Raw genomic sequence first — 16,877 nt, forward strand, 5'->3', positions numbered from 1 at the left:
TATCCGTTCATAACAGATCCGTTTGCATTATTCATTCAAATAAAAGTCTAAGTCAAAACGGATCCTTCTTGACTTACATTGAAAGTCAATGGGGGACGGATCCGTTTTCAATTGCACCATATTGTGTCAGTGAAAAACTGATCCGTCCCCATTGACTTACATTGTAAGTCAGGACGGATCCGTTTGGATCCACATAGTCAGACGATCACCAAAACGCTGCAAGCTGCGTTTTAGTGACCGTCTAAAAAACCAACGGAGACCAAACGCAGCCAAATTGATGCATTCTGAACAGATCCTTATCCATTCAGAATGTATTGGGGCTGAGCTGATCCGTTTTGGACCACTTGTGAGAGCCCTGAAACGGATCTCACAAGCGGACCCAGAAACGCCCATGTGAAAGTAGCCTTAGTGAGCACTTCTCCTTTGCCGAGATAATCCATCCCACCTCACAGGTGTGGCATATCAAGGTGCTGATTAGACAGCATGAATATTGCACAGGTGTGCCTTAGACTGCCCGCAATAAAAGGCCACTCTGAAATGTACACAGTTTTGCCTTACTTATGTGCAACACATCTCCGTCGCATAGAGTTGATCAGGTTGTTGATTGTGGCCTGTGAAATGTTGGTCACTCCTCTTCAATAGCTGTGTGAAGTTGCAGAATATTGGCAGGAACTGGAAGATGCTGTTGTATACGCCGATCCAGAGCATCCCAAACATGCTCAATCGGTGACATGTCCGGTGAGTATGCTGGCCATGCAAGAACTGGGATGTTTTCAGCTTCCAGGAATTGTGTACAGATCCTTGCAATATTGGGCCGTGCATTATCATGCTGCAACATGAGTTGATGGTCGTGGATGAATGGCACAACAATGGGCCTCAGTATTTTGTCACGGTATCTCTGTGCATTCAAAATGCTATCAATAAAATGCACCTGTGTTCGTTGTCCATAACATACGCCTGCCCATACCATAACCCCACCACCACCATGGACTACTCGATTCACAATGTTGACGTCAGCAAACCGCTCACCCACACGACGCCACACACACTGTCTGCCATCTGCCCTGAACAGTGAAAATCGGGACTCATCCATGAACAGAATGCCTCTCCAACGTGCCAGATGCAATGGAATGTGAGCATTTGCCTACTCAAGTCGGTTACAACGACGAACTGCATGCCAATTGCACGATCCCTCAAACGTTGCAACATATGTGGCATTGTGCTGTGTGATCAAACTGCACATTTCAGAGTGACCTTTTATTGTGGGCAGTCTAAGGCACACCTGTGCAATATTCATGCTGTCTGATCAGCACCTTGATATGCCACACCTGTGAGGTGGGATGGATTATCTCGGCAAAGGAGAAGTGCTCACTAACACAGATGTAGACAGATTTGTGAACAATTTTTGAGAGTAATGGGTCTTTTGAGTATGTAGAAAATGTTTCAGATCTTTGAGTTCAGCTCATGCAAAATGGGAGCAAAACCGAAAGTGTTGCGTTTATATTTTTGTTCAGTGTATGTCTTGTGAGAGGTAGCTTTCTTTCAGGGGATCATCCTCACAAATACCTTCACAGACAACAGGTTTTTAAGGTCCCAACAGTGCATTTATTGTGGCACACCAGCAAAAGCAAAACAAACAAAACAATAAACACTCGCCCGTCCAGGCTCTAACTAATAAATAACGTCCCTGACTCACCTATTAGGTACAGTTCACACCCTGTGATCCGATGCAGCTTTCCCAGCCAATGTCCCACAGTCTCCTGGATGTAACAAGCTCAATGTCTCTTGTGGGGGATTGGGGCCTGACTATGGCCCTGCGACCCTCCCAGGCGTCGCTTTGTCCCCCACCTCCAGGCTTTCTCCCAGCTTCGTGGTCTCTCAGCCCCCTGGCTGAAACCACACATCTGCAGTGACCAGGAACGGGGTACGCTGGCGCCACTTATGCAGTGGGTCAGGATACGGGTGGATAATAGTCTGTTCGTGACGCCAATTGCAGCGTGCGCAGGGTACTACCCCAGGGCCCTTCCAAGGTGTTATAACGCACGTCCCAGATTAGGAATTCCAGAGTGGTGTAATGGCCTAGATTATCTCTATAGGGTGGTGATAATTGTGTCAACGGTGTCTCCTACCTAGGTACGGCAGGACTCCTGGCTCACTTACAATAAATTTGAGTGTAGTGATAGTAGGAGTAATAGAGGAATTTTGCTGCAGAAATGATGTCCAGACCTTTAGATGAAGTTCAAACGTTTCTTTACTGAAGATAACTTGTATCCAAGCAGTATACAGCTTTGGTCTCTGGTTCCAGCAGGTTTTAGCAATCATTGGCAGGAATAAATACTTCTGCACTTTAAATGTGAGCTTGCAGGATAATTCGTCTGCTTGGTAGCTCTGTAATTGTGGCAGGAACTAATCTTCTGCGCTTTTCTGTAACTTCTGCTTTGTGGGGACAGACTAGCTGAGGAGGAATGGCTTCTCCTAGGTCTCTGGACTTACTCTCAGATGGTTTCTCAGGGGATGCTTTCTTGCTGAAACTCTGGAGATTGTCTGCTTTCTTCTCATCCAGCTGAGGCTGCAGGTCTCAGATTGGGAATTTGATCAGGTCTCAGCCGAGACAAGAACCTTGCTGTCTTCCCTATGCAGGGGATCTCCTCACACACACACACCCTACCCCTAGCAGGAGGTGGGCTACTGTTGAGGAAGGGTTGAGACGTATGCATATATATCCATATATGCATGCAAACACGTGCGTGCATGCATGTATGATATATATACATGCATTGACTGCCACATCATAGGATGATGTGCGCAGATGTGCCCAGCATCTGCGCACATCTGCCCTTGGTGGCCCACACGGGCTCATTGTGGCCCCTGTGGGAAATATGTGGTCCCTGGTTGATATGTGCCCCCTTACATGTGTCCCCTTATAGTTAGCATATATTTCCTGTATGGCCGTGTATATATTCCCTCTCATGTAGAGAGATATATAAGCTTGAAAAAGGTTCTAGTGAAGAACCGAAACGTTGCACCACCTGGGTGAATAAAGTTCACTTGTCATCTTTCTCGGAGTGCCGCCTACTTTTCTGGATTATATATATATATATATATAAAAACCAAAAAGAAACACAGCAGCACAAGACCAAAGATGGCGGGTGCAGGTCCTCTCAGCCGCAGGCTTGGACGGCTATAGACACGTACAGGGAGTGCAGAATTATTAGGCAAGTTGTATTTTTGAGGATTAATTTTATTATTGAACAACAACCATGTTCTCAATGAACCCAAAAAACTCATTAATATCAAAGCTGAATATTTTTGGAAGTAGTTCTTAGTTTGTTTTTAGTTTTAGCTATTTTAGGGGGATATCTGTGTGTGCAGGTGACTATTACTGTGCATAATTATTAGGCAACTTAACAAAAAACAAATATATACCCATTTCAATTATTTATTTTTACCAGTGAAACCAATATAACATCTCAACATTCACAAATATACATTTCTGACATTCAAAAACAAAACAAAAACAAATCAGTGACCAATATAGCCACCTTTCTTTGCAAGGACACTCAAAAGCCTGCCATCCATGGATTCTGTCAGTGTTTTGATCTGTTCACCATCAACATTGCGTGCAGCAGCAACCACAGCCTCCCAGACACTGTTCAGAGAGGTGTACTGTTTTCCCTCCTTGTAAATCTCACATTTGATGATGGACCACAGGTTCTCAATGGGGTTCAGATCAGGTGAACAAGGAGGCCATGTCATTAGATTTTCTTATTTTATACCCTTTCTTGCCAGCCACGCTGTGGAGTACTTGGACGCGTGTGATGGAGCATTGTCCTGCATGAAAATCATGTTTTTCTTGAAGGATGCAGACTTCTTCCTGTACCACTGCTTGAAGAAGGTGTCTTCCAGAAACTGGCAGTAGGACTGGGAGTTGAGCTTGACTCCATCCTCCACCCGAAAAGGCCCCACAAGCTCATCTTTGATGATACCAGCCCAAACCAGTACTCCACCTCCACCTTGCTGGCGTCTGAGTCGGACTGGAGCTCTCTGCCCTTTACCAATCCAGCCACGGGCCCATCCATCTGGCCCATCAAGACTCACTCTCATTTCATCAGTCCATAAAACCTTAGAAAAATCAGTCTTGAGATATTTCTTGGCCCAGTCTTGACGTTTCAGCTTGTGTGTCTTGTTCAGTGGTGGTCGTCTTTCAGCCTTTCTTACCTTGGCCATGTCTCTGAGTATTGCACACCTTGTGCTTTTGGGCACTCCAGTGATGTTGCAGCTCTGAAATATGGCCAAACTGGTGGCAAGTGGCATCTTGGCAGCTGCACGCTTGACTTTTCTCAGTTCATGGGCAGTTATTTTGCACCTTGGTTTTTCCACACGCTTCTTGCGACCCTGTTGACTATTTTGAATGAAACGCTTGATTGTTCGATGATCACGCTTCAGAAGCTTTGCAATTTTAAGAGTGCTGCATCCCTCTGCAAGATATCTCACTATTTTTGACTTTTCTGAGCCTGTCAAGTCCTTCTTTTGACCCATTTTGCCAAAGGAAAGGAAGTTGCCTAATAATTATGCACACCTAATATAGGGTGTTGATGTCATTAGACCACACCCCTTCTCATTACAGAGATGCACATCACCTAATATGCTTAATTGGTAGTAGGCTTTCGAGCCTATACAGCTTGGAGTAAGACAACATGCATAAAGAGGATGATGTGGTCAAAATACTCATTTGCCTAATAATTCTGCACGCAGTGTATAGTTTCCAAAGATGAGGCAGCACTCCAATAGATATAAAAAGTGGATTCTTTATTCCCCCTCTGTGAAACGTTTCAACCGCCTCAATGCGGTCTTTCTCAAGCATATCAAAATGGTGTCATACAAGGGTATATATACCCACAATACATTGCAAACAATAAAAGTGACAATTATTCAATATTAGATAAAATAACATACGTAGTACATTATATAGTGCATAATAGCGCCCATCTTTTGTATAGCCAGGTGATCTACATAGCATAATATTCATCATGCTTCAATATAGTGTACACACACATTTAATCATTGCGATAACATAAGAATAAGTTAATTGACCAATATCAAATTCATCAATAGAGTGTCATATCACCTGTGTACATAACGAAAGTTCATTAAACTTAAAAACAAACTCACACCGGGGTGTATGGATCAGAGCGCCAAAAATCCGCGTCCCCACCGCCAAACTGCGCATGCCCAGAGAACCCACCACGTCACCGGAAAGACGCCACAAGCCAAGGAGCCAAGCATCATCACCATGGAGATGTGCAAGCACTTGACCAGAGCGATGAACCCGTGACTCATCAGGAGGACACGCCGGGTAGAACCACGCCCACAAGGTCGGACATGCGTCGCCAGGCAGCAATGAAGCATCGCTGACCCGGCAACAACAGTCCCACAATGTGCGCCGAGGTCCGCCCCAAGTCACATGACAAGTATGGGCACCGGGGCACAGAAATCGGCAGGGGAAAGGGGAAAATTACAGACGAGGGGAGAGAAACATAAATGGCACAGCAACATGGAAATATGTGGGTAGAGGGACCATTAAGAGGTCTCCATAAGGTCACTATATGAGTAAGCAGAACATGGAGTGAACGTGGCTTTATTAGAGTATATCGGCACTGGAAAGAATAACCTGTGCCATACTTATATATTAGGACAACAGGACAGGCAGAGACCCCGGTCCATTGAGGGCATGGGACCAGAGACACGTCCATGCCATAAGTCCCAAGCCCAGCCACCGACCCTTCAGTCCATAGATAAATAGAAGAGAGAGAGACCACCACTCCAGATAAACAATATAATTATAATAAACCCACACATCACATAGCATAACCAATATAGATGCGTCCAAGGATCTCTCCCATCACTATAATCCCAACATAAAGATGCAGAAGAAGGCGCAAACCGTCCACAAAAACCACCAGCGGAGCACCAATAATCTGGAGAAAGAAGAAGAAATAGTATATAAGCAATAAGACAGAGAACTATACATCTGTATGTAACAAATTGGTTATATAATAATAAATGACACCAATATAGAATTCACATACACCAGGGCATAACATACGGAGGGACGAGAGGAAATAGCAAACCAGCCCCATCCTATACTACACTCCATTTAAAATCAACATTGAGACCATGAGGTCTCAGTGTGTTGAGACGATGGATCCATCTCAGCTCACGTTGTTTGAGAGCCAATGTCCTGTCTCCTCCCCTTCTAGACAGCGTAATGTGGTCCACCAACATAAATTTTAAATCCTTCTCTTTATGGTTGGCCTCAACAAAATGTTTAGGCACGGGCAGATCTTTTCTTTTTTGTCTGATGGAAAACCGGTGATTATTCAAACGTGCCTTCATGTCACAAGTGGTCTCCCCAACATAGAGGAGACCACAAGGACAAGAAAGCACGTAAATCACATAAGAACTATTACATGTCAAGAAATGACCAATCCCATACTGGATCCCCGTAATAGGATGGGTAAACTTCTCCCCCTTGGTCATATAAGCGCAATTAACGCAACCAAGACAGGGATAGGAGCCCACCCTACGAGAGCCAATATGAGACTGTACCAAAGTCTTGACAGGAATGTCCGCTCGGACCAACTTGTCTCGAAAATCGGCAGAACGCCTATAAGAAAGTAAAGGTGGCACTGTCAAAGCCATGACATTAGAAAAATTGCTCTTAAGTATTGCCCAATGCTTACGGACAATCTGGGCAATCTGGACACTTTGTTCCGAATATGTTGATATGAAGGGTATCCTATCAACTTTGTTATGTGTAGCGTCTAGCGATCTCTGTTGTGGATCTTTCACTTTATTAAGGTGTTTATTGATCACCCGGGCAGGGTAACCACGTGCCCTAAATTTGTGCATCATCTGAGAGAAACGTGTCGGGAGTAGATCTGGATCCTGCACCACCCTCTTGACCCTAAGTAATTGACTGTAGGGTACAGAATTGATGATAGACCTAGGGTGACAGCTGCCATAATGCAGCAATGTATTACAATCAGTGGGCTTAGTGAAGATGTCAGTAGATAGATGATCGCCCACAATGGTAACCGTCATGTCAAGAAATTGGACATGTGAACTCGAGTGTACAAGGGTAAAACTGATATCTGGGTCCATAAGGTTCAAAAAATCATGGAAGCGCTCAAGAGAAAGAGAATCACCGTACCAGATGAGGAAGACGTCATCTATGTATCGCCACCACCCCAGCACATGGCTGAAGTGGTGGGACACATAGATAAGGTCCTCCTCGAGGGCCGCCATGAAGACATTGGCATAAGTGGGTGCCACATTCGACCCCATGGCGGTCCCTCGTAACTGGAGATAAAAACAATCCATGAATAAAAAATAATTGTTCCTCAAAACCAAATCCAGAAGCTGGATAATAAAATCCTGACAAGATGGCGAATAATTGCTGCCAGATAGCTGCCTCCGGACCGCAGCCACCCCCCTGTCATGGTCAATGGAGGTGTACAGGCTAGTGACATCAAAGGATGCCAAGAGGCAACCATCTGGCAGCACAATACTAGAGATTTTATCCAAAAAGTCGCCAGTGTCCCTGATGTAGGACCTGGTGCTTATGGCATAGTGTCGAAGTACACGATCTAAGAATATAGAGATGTTAGAAAAGATGGATCCGGTGCCCGCAACAATGGGGCGACCTGGCGGGTCCATCAAAGATTTATGGATTTTGGGAAGAACATATATAACTGGTGTGCGTGGCTGTGGTATAGTTAAAAAAGAACTGAGCTCCCCATCAATGATGTCCTGACACAATGCCGTGTCTTGATGCGTCCAACTATATCAAACCTCGGATCCCCAGTTAATACCCTATATACACTCGAATCACCCAACTGTCTCCTAATCTCCTGAATGTATTTAGGGGTGTCCATGACAACAACCGCACCACCCTTATCAGCCGATTTGATGGTGAGGCTGTTGTCATGGCACAAACCCTCCAACGTGACCATATCAGCAGTAGTCATGTTGGGATGTCTGAGGGGCGTATTGGTGACTTTATCACGTAGGGAGGCTATATCAATCGAAACAGCCTTCCTAAATGTGTCCAACGCAGATGAATTATTATGAGGTGAAAAATCACTTTTATTAAAAAGCCCAAAAGATTTAAGTCTCAATTCGGTACCAACAAATCCTACAGTCGACTGCTCCATTGGAGGGGAAATGCAAACCATACCTTTAATTCGATGTTCCTGTATAGACGCTGCAGGTCGACCTCCAAATGGAACCAGTGAACCTTGGTAGAGGGACAAAATGAAAGGCCCTTGGACAGTACATTAATTTGCACATCAGATAAAGGTACAGAAGAAATATTTACCACAGAGGAAACATTACTATTCATCATAGGGCCTGATTCCCCTTTCTGCGCAGTGCCATAGGTTTGGTCACTTTTGGAGATTTGGGATTTCCGCCATTTGTGGTGTCTTCTGCCACCCCGTCTGGTTCTCTGACCGTCCCCGGGCCCATCTCTAAAAAAGAAGGTTTAGTGGATACAGAGTTGTTGGTGGCCACAGGCCCAGACTGTCCCGACTGAGGGTGTTTTTTATTAATCGGACGGTGTGGAAGGAACTGTCTCTGAGATGTATCATTTTGCCATGTGTAAATTTTGCCTTTAGCATAGTCGTCGGCGTCCCGCTGCCATTTCTTCCTTTTAGTTGACTCCTGATCCTTGATGAATTTGGACAAATGTTCCATGCAGTTATCATAATATTTATGGAATTCATCCGGTCCTAACATTATTTCCAAAGCAGACTTGGTCTGATTTTGCCGTGATCTGCTGTCAGCCAGTTCCTGTTGTAGATACTCCAGGTTCAAAAGAATAATATCATATGCATATTTATTTGATATTTGGGTAAATTTCTGTGCATAGGTGGAATCAGCAGGAAAAAGATTCGGTTTAAGCTGTGAACGAATCCCCCTAGGAATTCTATGCTCCTTGAAATATTGGCCAAGGGTCATCATATGTAGGTCAGTGGATGCTATCTTTTTCGCATCCACTGTTTCGCATCCACTGTTTCTCTCCCCTCGTCTGTAATTTTCCCCTTTCCCCTGCCGATTTATGTGCCCCGGTGCCCATACTTGTCATGTGACTTGGGGCGGACCTCGGCGCACATTGTGGGACTGTTGTTGCCGGGTCAGCGATGCTTCATTGCTGCCTGGCGACGCATGTCCGACCTTGTGGGCGTGGTTCTACCCGGCGTGTCCTCCTGATGAGTCACGGGTTCATCGCTCTGGTCATGTGCTTGCACATCTCCATGGTGATGACGCTTGGCTCCTTGGCTGGTGGCGTCTTTCCGGTGACGTGGTGGGTTCTCTGGGCATGCGCAGTTTGGCGGTGGGGACGCGGATTTTTGGCGCTCTGATCCATACACCCCGGTGTGAGTTTGTTTTTAAGTTTAATGAACTTTCGTTATGTACACAGGTGATATGACACTCTATTGATGAATTTGATATTGGTCAATTAACTTATTCTTATGTTATCACAATGATTAAATGTGTGTGTACACTATATTGAAGCATGATGAATATTATGCTATGTAGATCACCTGGCTATACAAAAGATGGGCGCTATTATGCACTATATAATGTACTACGTATGTTATTTTATCTAATATTGAATAATTGTCACTTTTATTGTTTGCAATGTATTGTGGGTATATATACCCTTGTATGACACCATTTTGATATGCTTGAGAAAGACCGCATTGAGACGGTTGAAACGTTGCACAGAGGGGGAATAAAGAATCCACTTTTTATATCTATTGGAGTGCTGCCTCATCTTTGGAAACTATATATATATATATATATATATAAATAAATAAAGGAGTGTGGGCAGCACCACTGTCTGTGGGGTACAATCGGAGTGCCAGCGGCTGAGGAGGCGATCCACCTCCAAAATATAAAAATAAAGAATTCCGCAGCACATCCAGGTAGTAAAGAAGTAGAAAAAAGGCTTTATTCACCAGGCATGCCTGGTGAATAAAGCCTTTTTTCTACTTCTTTACTACCTGGATGTGCTGCAGAATTCTTTATTTTTATATATATATATATATATATATATATATATATGAGGATGTGTGTATGCAGTGCATACATCTGTATATGTGTATCTGCCATGGCTCTCCTCCAGGTATGTGTATATATATATATGTATGTGTGTGTATGTATATATACACTGTGTACAGAATTATTAGGCAAATGAGTATTTTGACCACATCATCCTCTTTATGCATGTTGTCTTACTCCAAGCTGAATAGGCTCGAAAGCCTACTACCAATTAAGCATATTAGGTGATGTGCATCTCTGTAATGAGAAGGGGTGTGGTCTAATGACATCAACACCCTATATTAGGTGTGCATAATTATTAGGCAACTTCCTTTCCTTTGGCAAAATGGGTCAAAAGAAGGACTTGACAGGCTCAGAAAAGTCAAAAATAGTGAGATATCTTGCAGAGGGATGCAGCACTCTTAAAATTGCAAAGCTTCTGAAGCGTGATCATCGAACAATCAAGCGTTTCATTCAAAATAGTCAACAGGGTCGCAAGAAGCGTGTGGAAAAACCAAGGTGCAAAATAACTGCCCATGAACTGAGAAAAGTCAAGCGTGCAGCTGCCAAGATGCCACTTGCCACCAGTTTGGCCATATTTCAGAGCTGCAACATCACTGGAGTGCCCAAAAGCACAAGGTGTGCAATACTCAGAGACATGGCCAAGGTAAGAAAGGCTGAAAGACGACCACCACTGAACAAGACACACAAGCTGAAACGTCAAGACTGGGCCAAGAAATATCTCAAGACTGATTTTTCTAAGGTTTTATGGACTGATGAAATTAGAGTGAGTCTTGATGGGCCAGATGGATGGGCCCGTGGCTGGATTGGTAAAGGGCAGATAGCTCCAGTCCGACTCAGACGCCAGCAAGGTGGAGGTGGAGTACTGGTTTGGGCTGGTATCATCAAAGATGAGCTTGTGGGGCCTTTTCGGGTTGAGGATGGAGTCAAGCTCAACTCCCAGTCCTACTGCCAGTTTCTGGAAGACACCTTCTTCAAGCAGTGGTACAGGAAGAAGTCTGCATCCTTCAAGAAAAACATGATTTTCATGCAGGACAATGCTCCATCACACACGTCCAAGTACTCCACAGCGTGGCTAGCAAGAAAGGGTATAAAAGAAGAAAATCTAATGACATGGCCTCCTTGTTCACCTGATCTGAACCCCATTGAGAACCTGTGGTCCATCATCAAATGTGAGATTTACAAGGAGGGAAAACAGTACACCTCTCTGAACAGTGTCTGGGAGGCTGTGGTTGCTGCTGCACGCAATGTTGATGGTGAACAGATCAAAACACTGACAGAATCCATGGATGGCAGGCTTTTGAGTGTCCTTGCAAAGAAAGGTGGCTATATTGGTCACGGATTTGTTTTTGTTTTGTTTTTGAATGTCAGAAATGTATATTTGTGAATGTTGAGATGTTATATTGGTTTCACTGGTAAAAATAAATAATTGAAATGGGTATATATTTGTTTTTTGTTAAGTTGCCTAATAATTATGCACACTAATAGTCACCTGTACACACAGATATCCCCCTAAAATAGCTAAAACTAAAAACAAACTAAAAACTTCTTCCAAAAATATTCAGCTTTGATATTAATGAGTTTTTTGGGTTCATTGAGAACATGGTTGTTGTTCAATAATAAAATTAATCCTCAAAAATACAACTTGCCTAATAATTCTGCACTCCCTGTATATATATAGATATATATATATATATATATATATATAAAGACGAAAAAAGGACAGCACTCCAGGTAAAAAGTAGTGGTGTTTAATCACCCATGTGGATGGCAACGTTTCAGCTCAAACAAGAGCCTTGAAAAAGGCTCTTGTTTGAGCTGAAACGTTGCCATCCACATGGGTGATTAAACACCACTACTTTTTACCTGGAGTGCTGTCCTTTTTTCGTCTTTGTTCATCTGGGGTAAGCAGCTATTTCCCTGGACATAGCACCCATATTGTCTGTTTCCAGTGCCGCCATTATTTCCTTTATATATATATATATATATATATATATATATGGGCCTATAACTGCCCATGTATGCCCCAGGTTTATAATGAGTATATATGTGTATATAGATGCGCCCCAAGTATCTATATACATATATATACTTAAATGCCCCCATAGGGACAGCGCTTAGAGCCAGGAGGTGGGGTGGTTTTTGTTTCCTAACCAACAGCCTCCTAAATGCCAGTTCCTGCAGTGGGGTGGATATGTCTCCAGGTGGCTGGTGACTTCAAAGGCTAAGGGATCAATAGATCAGAGGCCTTTTGTTGAGTTTATCAGCCTAGTTACTATGCTCTGCCCCACCTTGTGTTTGTGACATGGCTGGGCGTGTGGTGCTGCTAGCCTCAGGGGGCCAATTGGCTGTCCTGAGTGCAGGCATACGTCACAGTCACACTATGATGTCACATCCCTGAGGAGGGGGGAGGTGGGCTGTTTCTGATACTGATATATGAGCCTCCTAAATGCCAGTTCCTGCAGTGGGGTGGATATGTCTCCAGGTGGCTGGTGACTTCAAAGGCTAAGGGATCAATAGATCAGAGGCCTTTTGTTGAGTTTATCAGCCTAGTTACTATGCTCTGCCCCACCTTGTGTTTGTGACATGGCTGGGCGTGTGGTGCTGCTAGCCTCAGGGGGCCAATTGGCTGTCCTGAGTGCAGGCATACGTCACAGTCACACTATGATGTCACATCCCTGAGGAGGGGGGAGGTGGGCTGTTTCTGAGACTGATATATGAGCCCCCAAGCCAGGAACAAGGGGCTTTTGGAACTGGACTACAAACAGAGACACATGGGAGAGAGCAGCTCCATGACGTGCACCTGGAGAAGGCCTAGTAACCCTGGAAGGGCTAAGTATCTACCTGTCTAGCCCCTACCTACCCCTCACATACCCCCTATATCCCCAACAATAGTAACCCCTTCCCTGCCACCAACAAATCCCATTGCAATCCCTATCCCTGCAGGCCCTGTCCTCACCAACTATCCCCTAACCCTGGCTGCTGAACTCCTGCAGCATTAACCTCAGCCCTGTACCCTTGAGGCAGCCCCAGTTACCCCTGTAGCTGCCCTGTAATCCTTTACCCCTTCACTGCTGCCTGCTTACCCCAGCAGCAGATGAGTGTGTGTCAACCCTTTGCCTCCCATTGGGATAGCTTAGAGCCAGGTTGGGTGGGCTGCTAATGAATGTATGTAAGTGTATTGTATAGTTAGTTTGTGGGTGGAAGTGGGATTGAATAGTGTATTTAGTGCTGTATTTATGGTGCTGTATTGTGTGTATTGTGTACTGTAGGTGATAATAAATATCTTGTATTATTTGTATTATACCTACTGTGTAACGTGTTGTTATTAGCGGTAGCTAGCTCAGTTAGGCGCTCGCAGCTAGTTTAATTGATTAGCGTAAGGCAAAGTATAGTATAGTGTTTAATATACACTGCTCAAAAAAATAAAGGGAACACTTAAACAACACAATGTAACTCCAAGTCAATCACACTTCTGTGAAATCAAACTGTCCACTTAGGAAGCAACACTGAGTGACAATCAATTTCACATGCTGTTGTGCAAATGGGATAGACAACAGGTGGAAATTATAGGCAATTAGCAAGACACCCCCAATAAAGGAGTGGTTCTGCAGGTGGTGACCACATTCCACTTCTCAGTTCCTATGCTTCCTGGCTGATGTTTTGGTCACTTTTGAATGCTGGCGGTGCTTTCACTCTAGTGGTAGCATGAGACAGAGTCTACAACCCACACAAGTGGCTCAGGTAGTGCAGCTTATCCAGGATGGCACATCAATGCGAGCTGTGGCAAGAAGGTTTGCTGTGTCTGTCAGCGTAGTGTCCAGAGCATGGAGGCGCTACCAGGAGACAGGCCAGTACATCAGGAGACGTGGAGGAGGCCGTAGGAGGCCAACAACCCAGCAGCAGGACCACTACCTCCGCCTTTGTGCAAGGAGGAACAGGAGGAGAAGCACTGCCAGAGCCCTGCAAAATGACCTCCAGCAGGCCACAAATGTGCATGTGTCTGCTCAAACGGTCAGAAACAGACTCCATGAGGGTGATATGAGGGTCCGACGTCCACAGGTGGGGGTTGTGCTTACAGCCCAACACCGTGCAGGACGTTTGGCATTTGCCAGAGAACACCAAGATTGGCAAATTCGCCACTGGCGCCCTGTGCTCTTCACAGATGAAAGCAGGTTCACACTGAGCACATGTGACAGACGTGACAGAGTCTGGAGACGCCGTGGAGAACGTTCTGCTGCCTGCAACATCCTCTAGCATGACCGGTTTGGCATTGGGTCAGTAATGGTGTGGGGTGGCATTTCTTTGGAGGGCCGCACAGCCCTCCATGTGCTCGCCAGAGGTAGCCTGACTGCCATTAGGTACCGAGATGAGATCCTCAGACCCCTTGTGAGACCATATGCTGGTGCGGTTGGCCCTGGGTTCCTCCTAATGCAAGACAATGCTAGACCTCATGTGGCTGGAGTGTGTCAGTAGTTCCTGCAAGACGAAGGCATTGATGCTATGGACTGGCCCGCCCGTTCCCCAGACCTGAATCCAATTGAGCACATCTGGGACATCATGTCTCGCTCTATCCACGAACGTCACGTTGCACCAAAGACTGTCCAGGAGTTGGCAGATGCTTTAGTCCAGGTCTGGGAGGAGATCCCTCAGGAGACCGTCCGCCACCTCATCAGGAGCATGCACAGGCGTTGTAGGGAGGTCATACAGGCACGTGGAGGCCACACACACTACTGAGCCTCATTTTGACTTGTTTTAAGGACATTACATCAAAGTTGGATCAGCCTGTAGTGTGTTTTTCCACTTTAATTTTGAGTGTGACTCCAAATCCAGACCTCCATGGGTTGAAAAATTTGATTTCCATTTTTTTATTTTTGTGTGATTTTGTTGTCAGCACATTCAACTATGTAAAGAACAAAGTATTTCAGAAGAATATTTAATTAACTCAGATCTAGGATGTGTTATTCTTGTGTTCCCTTTATTTTTTTGAGCAGTGTATAAAAGGTATAAATAGGCGGAGTCATCTCTAGACAGCTCCTCCTATTTATGAATATTAATTATTGATATTTACATAAATATTGTTAATTAATATTCCCCCTTTACATTGGCGAGCCAGGCCCACTGCTCAGGTTTGGAAATCTGTGTTTTGTTTTGAGGCTAGAGGTCGGTTATACTGTGAATTATCAGGCAAGAGAGACGCGGTCAGTGGTATGAGCATCTAGGAACGGATAATTCGGACAGGTAACGCGACTCTTCCTTATAGTACCAAACGCAGATCAAAATCTTTAGCAGAGAATTTATAATCTATCTGTGTACTAATATTTTGCTGTTTGCTTTACACGGTCACTGCATCGCTCGAGTGTTGCAAGAGAGGACACGTCACTGGAGGAGATCCATCTTCGTTGGAGCTGCGTACAAGTCCGGCTGGTCGGGAAGAAGCGATCCGGGAGAAAAAGGACTTCTTCCAAGCAGCTGCGTAGGACGAAGAGGTACGGCACCAATGAGAAGATGGAAGCTCATCAAAAAGTGAGTATGGACTTCTCCACACTGTAACACTTGAGCAAACACAGTAAATTTAATCCCATCCTCCCCGCCACTCACAAGTCAGCAGAAATGCTGTGGTCCGATTTGTTAACACAGGCTTGTAGCTATGACAGGCTATGTGTTAACAAACGGACGGTCTTAAATAAATCCACAAAGCGACTTCAGATGCTAGCCAAACTGGTTCATACGTTTGAGGCTAGCATCTGCAAGCCAAAGGAAGTTGCGCTGGTGTCTCAGTCAACGGAGACAATTCCTCCGACCATTCGCTGCCAGTGCTGTACCAGTAATTCGAACCAGGTTTCGGCATTGCGGGCACAGCTGGCAGAGAATGTACAGTCTACCGTGGACCGAGATGCGCAGGTGGCTAGGTTAGAGTCACAGTTAGTAGAGCTGCAGAGGCAGAAGGAGGAAATTGAGGCTAAGTTGACTCAGTCTTATACTGAGGTCAAGGCCTTCAAGGAGCAGACTGCCTCTACTGATGTGACGGTAGCCAAATTGAAGGCTCAGGTTGCTGTAAGCTTCCAGATAATGACTGGCATGCAACAGGTCATCACCAAGTTGGTGCCGGCCCTTTCTTTTTCCGTAAAGTCAGGGTTGGAATCTCCCAAAACTTTGCAGGGCAAAAAGGGGGGAGAGTAGTCTGTGACAGGCCAAATCACCAGACCAAGCCTGTCCAGACTAACAGAGATTTTTCCCTGACTTTGGGAAAAAGAAAGATAGTGAAAAGTGCCTCCCTGAGTATGGAACAATTCAGGGAGCGCGGATGCAGTGTGGACGGACTTAAGCCATGCCGTGCAAACATCAAATGTTTTGCGTGTGGTGGCTTGGGTCATATAGCGAAGCACTGCAAAACAAGTAAGAACAAAGCACACAGGACAGAAAGCCCAATCAGGTTCTTCAGGTGTGGGAACAAAGGACACATTGCAAGGAATTGCCCTTGTGCAAGTAATTGCAATGTGTTCAGTGATGGGATCCAGGTAACAAATCGTGCAGTGGGGTCTAGTGTCATGGTCTTACCTTCTTGCTGTTCTCCTTCGTTTGACATGTGCTGGCGGCCATCTTGGTTTCTGGGTTTCTTGTAGCCTTCCACCCTGCGGCTCCTCCTTCCCACTGGGAGGAGCTGGATGCCTAGCTCATATATATAGGAGGTCTGTGGCTTCAGTTCCTTGCTTGGTCCTCTTGTGTTCACATGCTTCTAAGACTGC

Source organism: Bufo bufo, chromosome 1 (genome assembly GCF_905171765.1).
Source record: "Bufo bufo chromosome 1, aBufBuf1.1, whole genome shotgun sequence".
NCBI lineage: Eukaryota > Metazoa > Chordata > Amphibia > Anura > Bufonidae > Bufo > Bufo bufo.